Source organism: Phalaenopsis equestris, unplaced genomic scaffold, assembly GCF_001263595.1.
Source record: "Phalaenopsis equestris unplaced genomic scaffold, ASM126359v1 Scaffold000002, whole genome shotgun sequence".
In the NCBI taxonomy this organism is placed as follows: domain Eukaryota; kingdom Viridiplantae; phylum Streptophyta; class Magnoliopsida; order Asparagales; family Orchidaceae; genus Phalaenopsis; species Phalaenopsis equestris.
The window spans coordinates 53544721-53555609 of NW_018164444.1; the positions used below are offsets into that span (position 1 = coordinate 53544721).

The 10889-nt window shown below is 44.3% G+C and overlaps 1 long non-coding RNA gene across 1 annotated transcript in view; it reads left to right on the forward strand.

Annotated features, from left to right (window-relative positions):
* The window catches only part of LOC110034380, a 36567-nt gene extending 27560 nt beyond the window's left edge, over nt 1-9007 (forward strand). The window contains exon 2 of the long non-coding RNA XR_002295050.1: nt 8161-9007. This is a non-coding gene — a long non-coding RNA (uncharacterized LOC110034380). The remainder of the gene's footprint in view (nt 1-8160) is intronic.
* Nucleotides 9008-10889: the final 1882 nt, after the last annotated feature.

Below are 10889 nucleotides of genomic sequence, written 5' to 3' on the forward strand. Positions count from 1 at the left end.
CCCCGCCGCCCACCGCCGCCCCCCATCGTCGACCACCGTCGATTGCCGACGACCACTACCGACCGTCGTCATCCTCCACCTACAGTCATCAACCCCCACCAACTAGATGCCGACAGTCGACGTTATAACTTGAAAAATATAGTTACCCTTTCCCGTCTGTGTGAAAAGGGATTTTTATAATCATCAATCAATTGTGGATTTCCGCAACTGGGCCAGATCCTGTGGTTTTTCCCTAACGGGTTTTTCACTTAAAATTTTCTGGAGTCATCACCGTTTTTTTCTATTTCATCTATGTGTGTGTTGAACTTTCATACAACGCTAAGACGATAATTTGTTACTCTACCGCCACGAATTTTCTAGCACGCATCAGTTTGGCGCCGTCTGTGGGAAACGAAGCACCATTCAACACTGTCTTCAGCTCTGCGACGTCAAATCCCTACTTCATTTCCCTATGATGTAGATCATGCAATTGTAGAATAATCTTCTTTGCATCTTGAAGGTCATCTCCAAAGCATTCTTCAATGGGGGGGGGCAATCTTCACTGCAATTTCAAATGTTCATTCACGTCAACGTCCCTGGCACGACTGTAATGGGGTTGTCTTATTGCATCATATTCAGACATAAAGTATGTCACAATTTCTTCTAAGCTGGGGGGCAACCTTCAATGCAGTCTTGAAAGGTCGTTCACGTCAACGTCCAGGGCACGATTGTAGTAGAGTTGTAATCAGTCCTTCCAGGCTGGGGAGCAACATTCACTGCAGTCTCAAAATGTCGTTTCTGTTAACATCCCGGGTACGACTGTGGTGTGGATGTCATCCCACATTTCATTTAGATTACAAGTTTACGAAAATCGCTCATATAGTAGGGGGAAATCTTCGCCGCAAATAATGCTTCCTCAGTGCCCCTCATCGTACTGGAGTTTCTTTTCAACCAGATTAGGAAGTTGATCTCTTCAAGGATCCATTCATAGGCTATTTTACAAGCTCACATGGAAAACACCCTCGCTGAGGGGCAAAAGATTCAAAAACAACAACTGATAAGTTGTCAAACATTTTTCTTGAGTATGACTGCACCCATATTTCCAAGAAAATATACGGTCCGTTGCGACCTACGCCATAGTTTTGAGAAACACAGAGCATCTCTGACATCTCATTCTAGGCTTAATCGATCTCAGGAGGACTCGATTCGATCTCTTCCATTATAGGCTCCAACGTCAAATAAAAGCTTTGACATATAACCTCGGATAGGTCCAAAATTTTTTATGGATTTTCTTCGTCTCTTCCATAACAGGTTAGGGTCGTCAAGCAAAAGCTTTGACCAACAATCTAGGATAGGTTAACCATCCTCATTGGATTTCATATGACTCTGTTCATTACGAGTTAATACCGTCGAACATTTCCGGTTATAGAGCCCAGAACTGGTCTTACATCCTTATTGGATTCTCCTTTCAACCATGTCCTAGAAGACAAGCCCAAGAAGCAAATCTCAATAGGATGCTAGCAGTGGACAGGGTCCTCACTAGAACTATTTTCTGAGAGCAAGTGGTTGGCAGGGTCTCCACTCGAAGACCTTAGAAGGCTACGAACCACAGAAGATGGTTCAAGCTCCTAGAAGGCATAAGTCCAAGGGGGCACAACCTCGGAAGACCTGAACCACAAAAGCCTCAGAAGCAACGTCAAAAACGTACAAAGAAATACATTATCATCATCTGTAAATGTTACATCAGATAATTAAAAAAACAACAAATACCAACACAAGGGCTACAATAGATCATCTCATCTTCGAGTAGAGTCGACATCGCCTCCCCAAAATTCCAGTACCACTGTCAGAGGGTCTCCATAAATTGTCACCACATAAGCATAAAAATCTTCCCCTCAAAGTGTGGTTGGAAAACTCACAACGGGTTGCCCTGCTGCGCCACAACGGGTTGCCCTGCTGCGCCACAACGGGTTGCCCTGCTGCGCCACAACGGGTTGCCCTGCTGCGCCACAACGGGTTGCCCTGCTGCGCCACAACGGGTTGCCCTGCTGCGCCACAACGGGTTGCCCTGCTGCGCCACAACGGGTTGCCCTGCTGCGCCACAACGGGTTGCCCTGCTGCGCCACAACGGGTTGCCCTGCTGCGCCACAACGGGTTGCCCTGCTGCGCCACAACGGGTTGCCCTGCTGCGCCACAACGGGTTGCCCTGCTGCGCCACAACGGGTTGCCCTGCTGCGCCACAACGGGTTGCCCTGCTGCGCCACAACGGGTTGCCCTGCTGCGCCACAACGGGTTGCCCTGCTGCGCCACAACGGGTTGCCCTGCTGCGCCACAACGGGTTGCCCTGCTGCGCCACAACGGGTTGCCCTGCTGCGCCACAACGGGTTGCCCTGCTGCGCCACAACGGGTTGCCCTGCTGCGCCACAACGGGTTGCCCTGCTGCGCCACAACGGGTTGCCCTGCTGCGCCACAACGGGTTGCCCTGCTGCGCCACAACGGGTTGCCCTGCTGCGCCACAACGGGTTGCCCTGCTGCGCCACAACGGGTTGCCCTGCTGCGCCACAACGGGTTGCCCTGCTGCGCCACAACGGGTTGCCCTGCTGCGCCACAACGGGTTGCCCTGCTGCGCCACAACGGGTTGCCCTGCTGCGCCACAACGGGTTGCCCTGCTGCGCCACAACGGGTTGCCCTGCTGCGCCACAACGGGTTGCCCTGCTGCGCCACAACGGGTTGCCCTGCTGCGCCACAACGGGTTGCCCTGCTGCGCCACAACGGGTTGCCCTGCTGCGCCACAACGGGTTGCCCTGCTGCGCCACAACGGGTTGCCCTGCTGCGCCACAACGGGTTGCCCTGCTGCGCCACAACGGGTTGCCCTGCTGCGCCACAACGGGTTGCCCTGCTGCGCCACAACGGGTTGCCCTGCTGCGCCACAACGGGTTGCCCTGCTGCGCCACAACGGGTTGCCCTGCTGCGCCACAACGGGTTGCCCTGCTGCGCCACAACGGGTTGCCCTGCTGCGCCACAACGGGTTGCCCTGCTGCGCCACAACGGGTTGCCCTGCTGCGCCACAACGGGTTGCCCTGCTGCGCCACAACGGGTTGCCCTGCTGCGCCACAACGGGTTGCCCTGCTGCGCCACAACGGGTTGCCCTGCTGCGCCACAACGGGTTGCCCTGCTGCGCCACAACGGGTTGCCCTGCTGCGCCACAACGGGTTGCCCTGCTGCGCCACAACGGGTTGCCCTGCTGCGCCACAACGGGTTGCCCTGCTGCGCCACAACGGGTTGCCCTGCTGCGCCACAACGGGTTGCCCTGCTGCGCCACAACGGGTTGCCCTGCTGCGCCACAACGGGTTGCCCTGCTGCGCCACAACGGGTTGCCCTGCTGCGCCACAACGGGTTGCCCTGCTGCGCCACAACGGGTTGCCCTGCTGCGCCACAACGGGTTGCCCTGCTGCGCCACAACGGGTTGCCCTGCTGCGCCACAACGGGTTGCCCTGCTGCGCCACAACGGGTTGCCCTGCTGCGCCACAACGGGTTGCCCTGCTGCGCCACAACGGGTTGCCCTGCTGCGCCACAACGGGTTGCCCTGCTGCGCCACAACGGGTTGCCCTGCTGCGCCACAACGGGTTGCCCTGCTGCGCCACAACGGGTTGCCCTGCTGCGCCACAACGGGTTGCCCTGCTGCGCCACAACGGGTTGCCCTGCTGCGCCACAACGGGTTGCCCTGCTGCGCCACAACGGGTTGCCCTGCTGCGCCACAACGGGTTGCCCTGCTGCGCCACAACGGGTTGCCCTGCTGCGCCACAACGGGTTGCCCTGCTGCGCCACAACGGGTTGCCCTGCTGCGCCACAACGGGTTGCCCTGCTGCGCCACAACGGGTTGCCCTGCTGCGCCACAACGGGTTGCCCTGCTGCGCCACAACGGGTTGCCCTGCTGCGCCACAACGGGTTGCCCTGCTGCGCCACAACGGGTTGCCCTGCTGCGCCACAACGGGTTGCCCTGCTGCGCCACAACGGGTTGCCCTGCTGCGCCACAACGGGTTGCCCTGCTGCGCCACAACGGGTTGCCCTGCTGCGCCACAACGGGTTGCCCTGCTGCGCCACAACGGGTTGCCCTGCTGCGCCACAACGGGTTGCCCTGCTGCGCCACAACGGGTTGCCCTGCTGCGCCACAACGGGTTGCCCTGCTGCGCCACAACGGGTTGCCCTGCTGCGCCACAACGGGTTGCCCTGCTGCGCCACAACGGGTTGCCCTGCTGCGCCACAACGGGTTGCCCTGCTGCGCCACAACGGGTTGCCCTGCTGCGCCACAACGGGTTGCCCTGCTGCGCCACAACGGGTTGCCCTGCTGCGCCACAACGGGTTGCCCTGCTGCGCCACAACGGGTTGCCCTGCTGCGCCACAACGGGTTGCCCTGCTGCGCCACAACGGGTTGCCCTGCTGCGCCACAACGGGTTGCCCTGCTGCGCCACAACGGGTTGCCCTGCTGCGCCACAACGGGTTGCCCTGCTGCGCCACAACGGGTTGCCCTGCTGCGCCACAACGGGTTGCCCTGCTGCGCCACAACGGGTTGCCCTGCTGCGCCACAACGGGTTGCCCTGCTGCGCCACAACGGGTTGCCCTGCTGCGCCACAACGGGTTGCCCTGCTGCGCCACAACGGGTTGCCCTGCTGCGCCACAACGGGTTGCCCTGCTGCGCCACAACGGGTTGCCCTGCTGCGCCACAACGGGTTGCCCTGCTGCGCCACAACGGGTTGCCCTGCTGCGCCACAACGGGTTGCCCTGCTGCGCCACAACGGGTTGCCCTGCTGCGCCACAACGGGTTGCCCTGCTGCGCCACAACGGGTTGCCCTGCTGCGCCACAACGGGTTGCCCTGCTGCGCCGCAACGAGCCGCCCCACCGCACCGCCATGTCGCGTCGCTGTGTCGCGTTGCTACAATGCACAACTGCAACGCATCGCCAAAATGCACCGCCGCACCTCCATCCTCTCCTTTAGACCCCTATTTATAGGCTCAAAAAGTGCATTGGCCAAAAAATGCACATTAATATAGATTAAAAAGAAGTGCAAGCATTAAATGCTCATAAATAATAATGAATAAAAATTTTTTATATAAAAAAAAATCTTTTCAATTTTTATTCATTCTCTTTTGCTCTTTCGAATACCTTAATTTCTTCAAATTCCTTTATAAAATATTATTTATTCAGTTTTAGGCAGGATTTAAACCCCCCTTTTCCACATAAAACATAAGATATTAACCAACTAAGTTGAGTTTAACTTTCTATTTATATAAGAATAAAAATGATTATTAACTAAGTAATATACATATTCTTACACATAAATACTCTGGATATTGATATTTTTGGATGATAAAAAGGGTCTCTCCTGAAAATAGGGGGCAACTAATACACCACCAATAAATTTTTATCATACAACATAAATCTCGACGCATGACACGAATCTCTAGATGATATTTTAAGCAAGAAACATCAAATCTTGATTAAAAGTCATCCATAGCTTTGATTTCAACAAACTTATAGTCAAACTGACATGTTCAATGAGACGAACTTAATGATATGAAAACTAGCTCGATCCACGTCAAATCAAGCCCATATCAAGTCATTAAACCACATTTAGAAAGTCAAACGGCTGTCAAATATGACAAGTTTATACTCAAATCGAGTGGCTTGACAAGACGAATTCAACGAGTCCAAGGTCACTAAATTCTGACATCATTAAGGCACTCAAATGTCCATTAAACCTCGTATGTTCGATCAAAGTGGTTTATATTCATGCATTAATTGCACGCAGAACCCTATAAATAAAGTCTCATCCCTCTCATGAGAGGAGAGGGAGTCTAGAGAGAGACTGAGGTCTCGAGGAGAAGCTGCAGCTCAGCATCATCACCAATCGTCGTCGATCGTCGTTGATCGCTGATGACCACCGCCGACCTCAGACAACCACTGTCGACCGTCGTCGACTACTGCTGACGACCGTTGACCATCGCCAACCATCGTCATCCTCCACCTACCGTCTTCAATCTCTACCAACTAGACGCCGACAGTCGACGTTGTAACTTGAAAAATATATTTACCCTTTCCCGTATGTGGAAAAAGAGATTTCTGCAATCATCAATTAATAGTGGATTTCCGCAAGTGGGCCAGACCCCGTGGTCTTTCCCCTTACGGGTTTTAACGGGTTTTCCACGTTAAAATTTCTAGAATTATTACATTTTTTTTTCTATTTCATCTGTGTGTGTGTTGAACTTTCGTACAACACTAAAACAATAATTTGTTACTCTACCGCCACAAATTTTCTAGCACGCATCAATTGCACATTTATTCCTAATAGTTTGATAATTCATCATCCATTTGATATTCTTGTTGAATTAGTTACCAAGGTTTACGCAACAAGATTTTGGATATATTTGCTATGAAATTGGTAAACATTAAGCATGGATTATTTAGAACTCAATGGTTAAATGAACTAAATTTAGTTCTAAAAGGATAGCTCGAGCTTTATTTATGAACTAAATTTAGTTCTAAAAGGATAGCTCGAGCATTTTTATTCAGCTCGAGCTTTATTTGTGTCATAATGGTTGAGAGTATTGTTTCTCACTGTGAGATCACATATTTGAATCGTGCATAATACTATTAGGGCTCACCTTTTCCCTGAAAAAAGGATAGCAAATTTATTTTTGAATGCAAGAGTGTCATCTTACATTAATTTTTATTTCTAAGTATGATTAGATTAATATATTTATAATGTTCTTATTATATTTAAATTTTAAAATAAAATTTGCTTTAAAATGATAAAATGTCCTTTAAAATATTAGAGCCTTTTTGGGATTAATTTTATTTCTTGACTTTAAATATTAATCAATTTTTTTTAAATAAGTTTATTTGTTTTTAATATGACAATTTTATTTTATTTTATTTTAAACAAAATATAACTAAGATATTTGTTTTTAATATGACAATTTTATTTTATTTTAAACAAAATATAACTAAGATAAAATAAAAAAAATGAAAAAATAAAAAAATAAAAGTGATTCCGGAGGCTCTCCTAGTAATATGTGCTTTGCAGCAGGTAACATAAGATGCAAGTGTTCCATTTAATCTTAAGGAGAATAAATATTAGGGTTTTCTCTCTATATTCTCTCTTTACTCTCCCAGACTATGAAAGAACCATTTTCCTTTTCTGCTTATGATGTTTCCATTACATAGAAGTAGAACATTAGCTATAATTATGAAGGCATGAAAATTTAGAGGGTTTTGATTGTATATATTCTAGACCTTAGTCAATAGAAACCTAATGTCAACTTTAATGGCTGGTGTTGGGATTAAAGTCACACTTGTGTACAAATGGACTCTATCGGGAACTGTGATTGCGCTTCGGCTTCGCCATTTTTGTTTTTAAGCATCCGTCCTGCAGATTTTGTAGATGACATATAGGTCTTTATAGTTTCTTCCACAGTAATTCTGAAAATGACAGTTGTAGGGCAAAAAAATATCACGTCTCGTTGTGCTTATGTGCAGATAAGCATTGAGATTCAAGTAAGCCGCTGTTTAAAAAATATATTATAAACCAAAAAGTTATGTTCTCAAGGCAGAAATGGTGTTGAAACCAAACGGAATCGATTGAGTTTGCATTAATGATGATTTAATATCGTTTTAAGATTAGATTAACTGGTTCGCTTCAGATACCAATTGATTTGAAAAAAATCCCAAATTGCTTTCAACTTCGAATCACAATGGGCAAAATAACTGCGCTCATCTGGAGAAATTTCTCGTGAGATGATTTCAAAGCTTAATTGTGGCAATTGCATAACCGTGCACGTGGCTTAGTACGTGCAATTCCACATTTTACAATTTTTTGTGATAGAAATTTTAAATTGATTCTTAAAATAAATAAATGAATAAATAAATAAAGTTTGATTCTAGATAAATATCTTAAATATAAAATTAATTAAGCATTTTGTTCTAAAATTTTTTCCTCGTTCTGATTAAAGTTTGTGCTTTTTTAGTAGAAAATTTCGTTTAAAACTGCATAATGGAAGTTATAATAACAACTGTTGTAAAAGTTAAAATTGAACTAATTATTAGTTAATTTAAATTTACAGACTTTACACTTTTGGCAATTAAATATAAATGAAAATAAAAAAATAACCGTGCACATGCAGGTGAAAAGCGTTCTTTCCAAATGTAAGAGTTCTTTTGAAAAGCAGAGATATCGAAAGGCGGGGTTAATTAATCGCTGAGACTTTTATATGTTCCCCACCCTCAAAAAAGGAAAATCAAGAAGAAAGGGATCGTCTTCCATCCTACGTTCAGCCTGTTTTTGGGATATCGGTCTTCTATAAAATCTTCACTACTCCTGACTCCTCATATCTCTAATAATATATATCCACCAATTTTGAAGACTAGTGAAGATTAAAATGGCTCAGAAATCATCAAACTTGATGGCTTGGCTCGCTCTCTTCTCCTTGCTCCTTGCAGCTCTCTTTGCTGGAGCAGGGTGAGCGTGCGAATTAATTACCTTTTTCATTTCCTCTCTCTCTCTTTGTAAATGTATATATTTGGGTAGGTTCATGCATGCATGTATGTAAAATTTCAGGTGCTGATGGGGCACATGATGAGATGGGAGTGAATAAAGAGCAGCATTATGGATATTGTACTCCTGTTCCATGCTATCATACTCCCGGAGGGCTTTGTTATTGCTGTCCGAAATGGGACGGTTGCCCGTTGAACTTTGACACTCAAGCCAAGTGCGAGAAGGAATGCCCCAAGTAGCTCCCAGGCCAGCCTCTGGCTACCTCCATTTTCTTCATCAAACCAGTAGTGCCATGTTAGGTTTTTGCGTACGTATTATGCAATAAGTGAGTTGAGCATGCAGAGGGAATATAATGATCTTTGCTGCATGCTTTCATCGTGAATTATGTGCTTAGCATTTCATATGATGGAGCCATGCATTTAATGATAGTTTGTTTAAATCTTAAAATTTTTTAAGATTTAAATATCTTGAGATTACATTGACGTTTGAAACTAATTATATTGTATTTCCGCCTTCCATTGGTTATAGTACTTTTAAGGGCCCACGAACAGTTTCCATTTCATGCATCCTGTCACGGACTAATAGTCCCACATGGGCTAGATGTAGGGCCGAAAAGCAGTATTTAAGTTTTGGGCTGCCCACCACCCACAAGGGCTCTTTTGGGAGGTGACAAGTGGTATCAAAGCAGATTACTGTCTGTCAGGTGTGTGGACTATCCGGAGCCGATCCGTGACGAGGGCGTCACGTGATTGGGTGGAGGAGAATTTCACAGACAAATAGTCTCACATTGGCTAGGTGGAGGGTCGAAAAGCAGTATTTAAGTCCTGGGCTGCCCACCACCCACAAGGACTCTTTTGGGAGGTGACAATCCGCTCATATAAACATAGCTTCGGGGAATATCTGGTATTTTTTCAATGCAATTAATAGGTAATTGAGTTTTTCAAATAAATAAATAAATAAATAAATAAATAAATAAATGTTAAACAAATGTGACATTTAATTCTCTATCCAAATGAACAATAAGAGAACTAAATAAAGTCTTAAAACTCAACTTATTAGCCCCAATGATGAGCCCATATTTTTTTGTGAACTCAATTTTAAGAATCACACACGTTAGAAAAAAATTAAAAAAACATTTACTTGAGGTATTATTAGAGGATAATACATGTTAAGTAAACTTTAATCTTAGGTTATTTTCTGTATCTTCACATGTATAAGAACTGTGAATGTGTTTATAATCACTCAAAACTCATTTCAAATATTCTAAATCTAATTCATATAATTTTTTTACAATTAATGAGCTTGTATATATATCTTTAAATAATTAATTCATCCCAAAGTTTTTTCAGAAAAAAATATTATTTTATTTTTATTCAAAAAATTAATAATTATAATAATATTATATTTTAACGAGTCAATTTTGAGCCGAACACGAACACTAATAAGTTTTTCGAGCCGAACACGAACACAGTGTTTACGAACCAATTTCGAACGAGTCGAACACCAGCCAAGTCTGAGCTCGCCCAAACTCGACTAGTTTACAACCCTAATCACAACCAGGATCAGAAAGCTGGTAAACTCTAACTACATGCATGGGTGGTCCCCACATACAAAATAGGTTTATATATATATATATATATAGTCCAACACACAGTTTGGCGGCAATGGGGAGGAATACAGGACTGATTTTAGTAAGGACTGTACCTCCAACACAACTAGCTTTTCTTTTACATGGAGATAATTTGTCCATTATTATAAAGTTAATTTACTTGAAACAAATTTTCATTAATTGATATAAATATTAAAATTATTAGAAAATTAATTTTAAGCACGTTATATTCATTTAGAAATTAGATAAATATAATTTTTAAAATATTTACACATTTATTATATTTATCATAAAGCAAATTTAATAATTTTGAGATTTATATAAATTAAAACTTTACGAAATACAGCTTAACAAATATGTTTTTATTTAAGACAGTTATAATTACTTTAAATGATTATATAATTTTTCTGAATTTTTCTTATAATTCACTTAAAATATTTTTTTTTTAAGAAAATAGATAAAACATGTGTTGCACATATGCTATTTACTTTCACATATTTTGATTTATAAAATTAAGCAAAATCTGGATTGATTAACATGTCGAAGTCTTCAACAATTAATTTGTTTAAATAATAATAAACACTCTTAAATTTTTTCAAATTAATTTTAAAATTAAAAAAAAAATTATTTTACACTCTATTTTTACACTAAAATAAAAAATGTGTTTGTAGTCACTCAAAACCCACTTAAAAAATTCTAAATCTAATTCATATAAAATTTAAAAATTAATTGGCTTGTATATTTTTTTT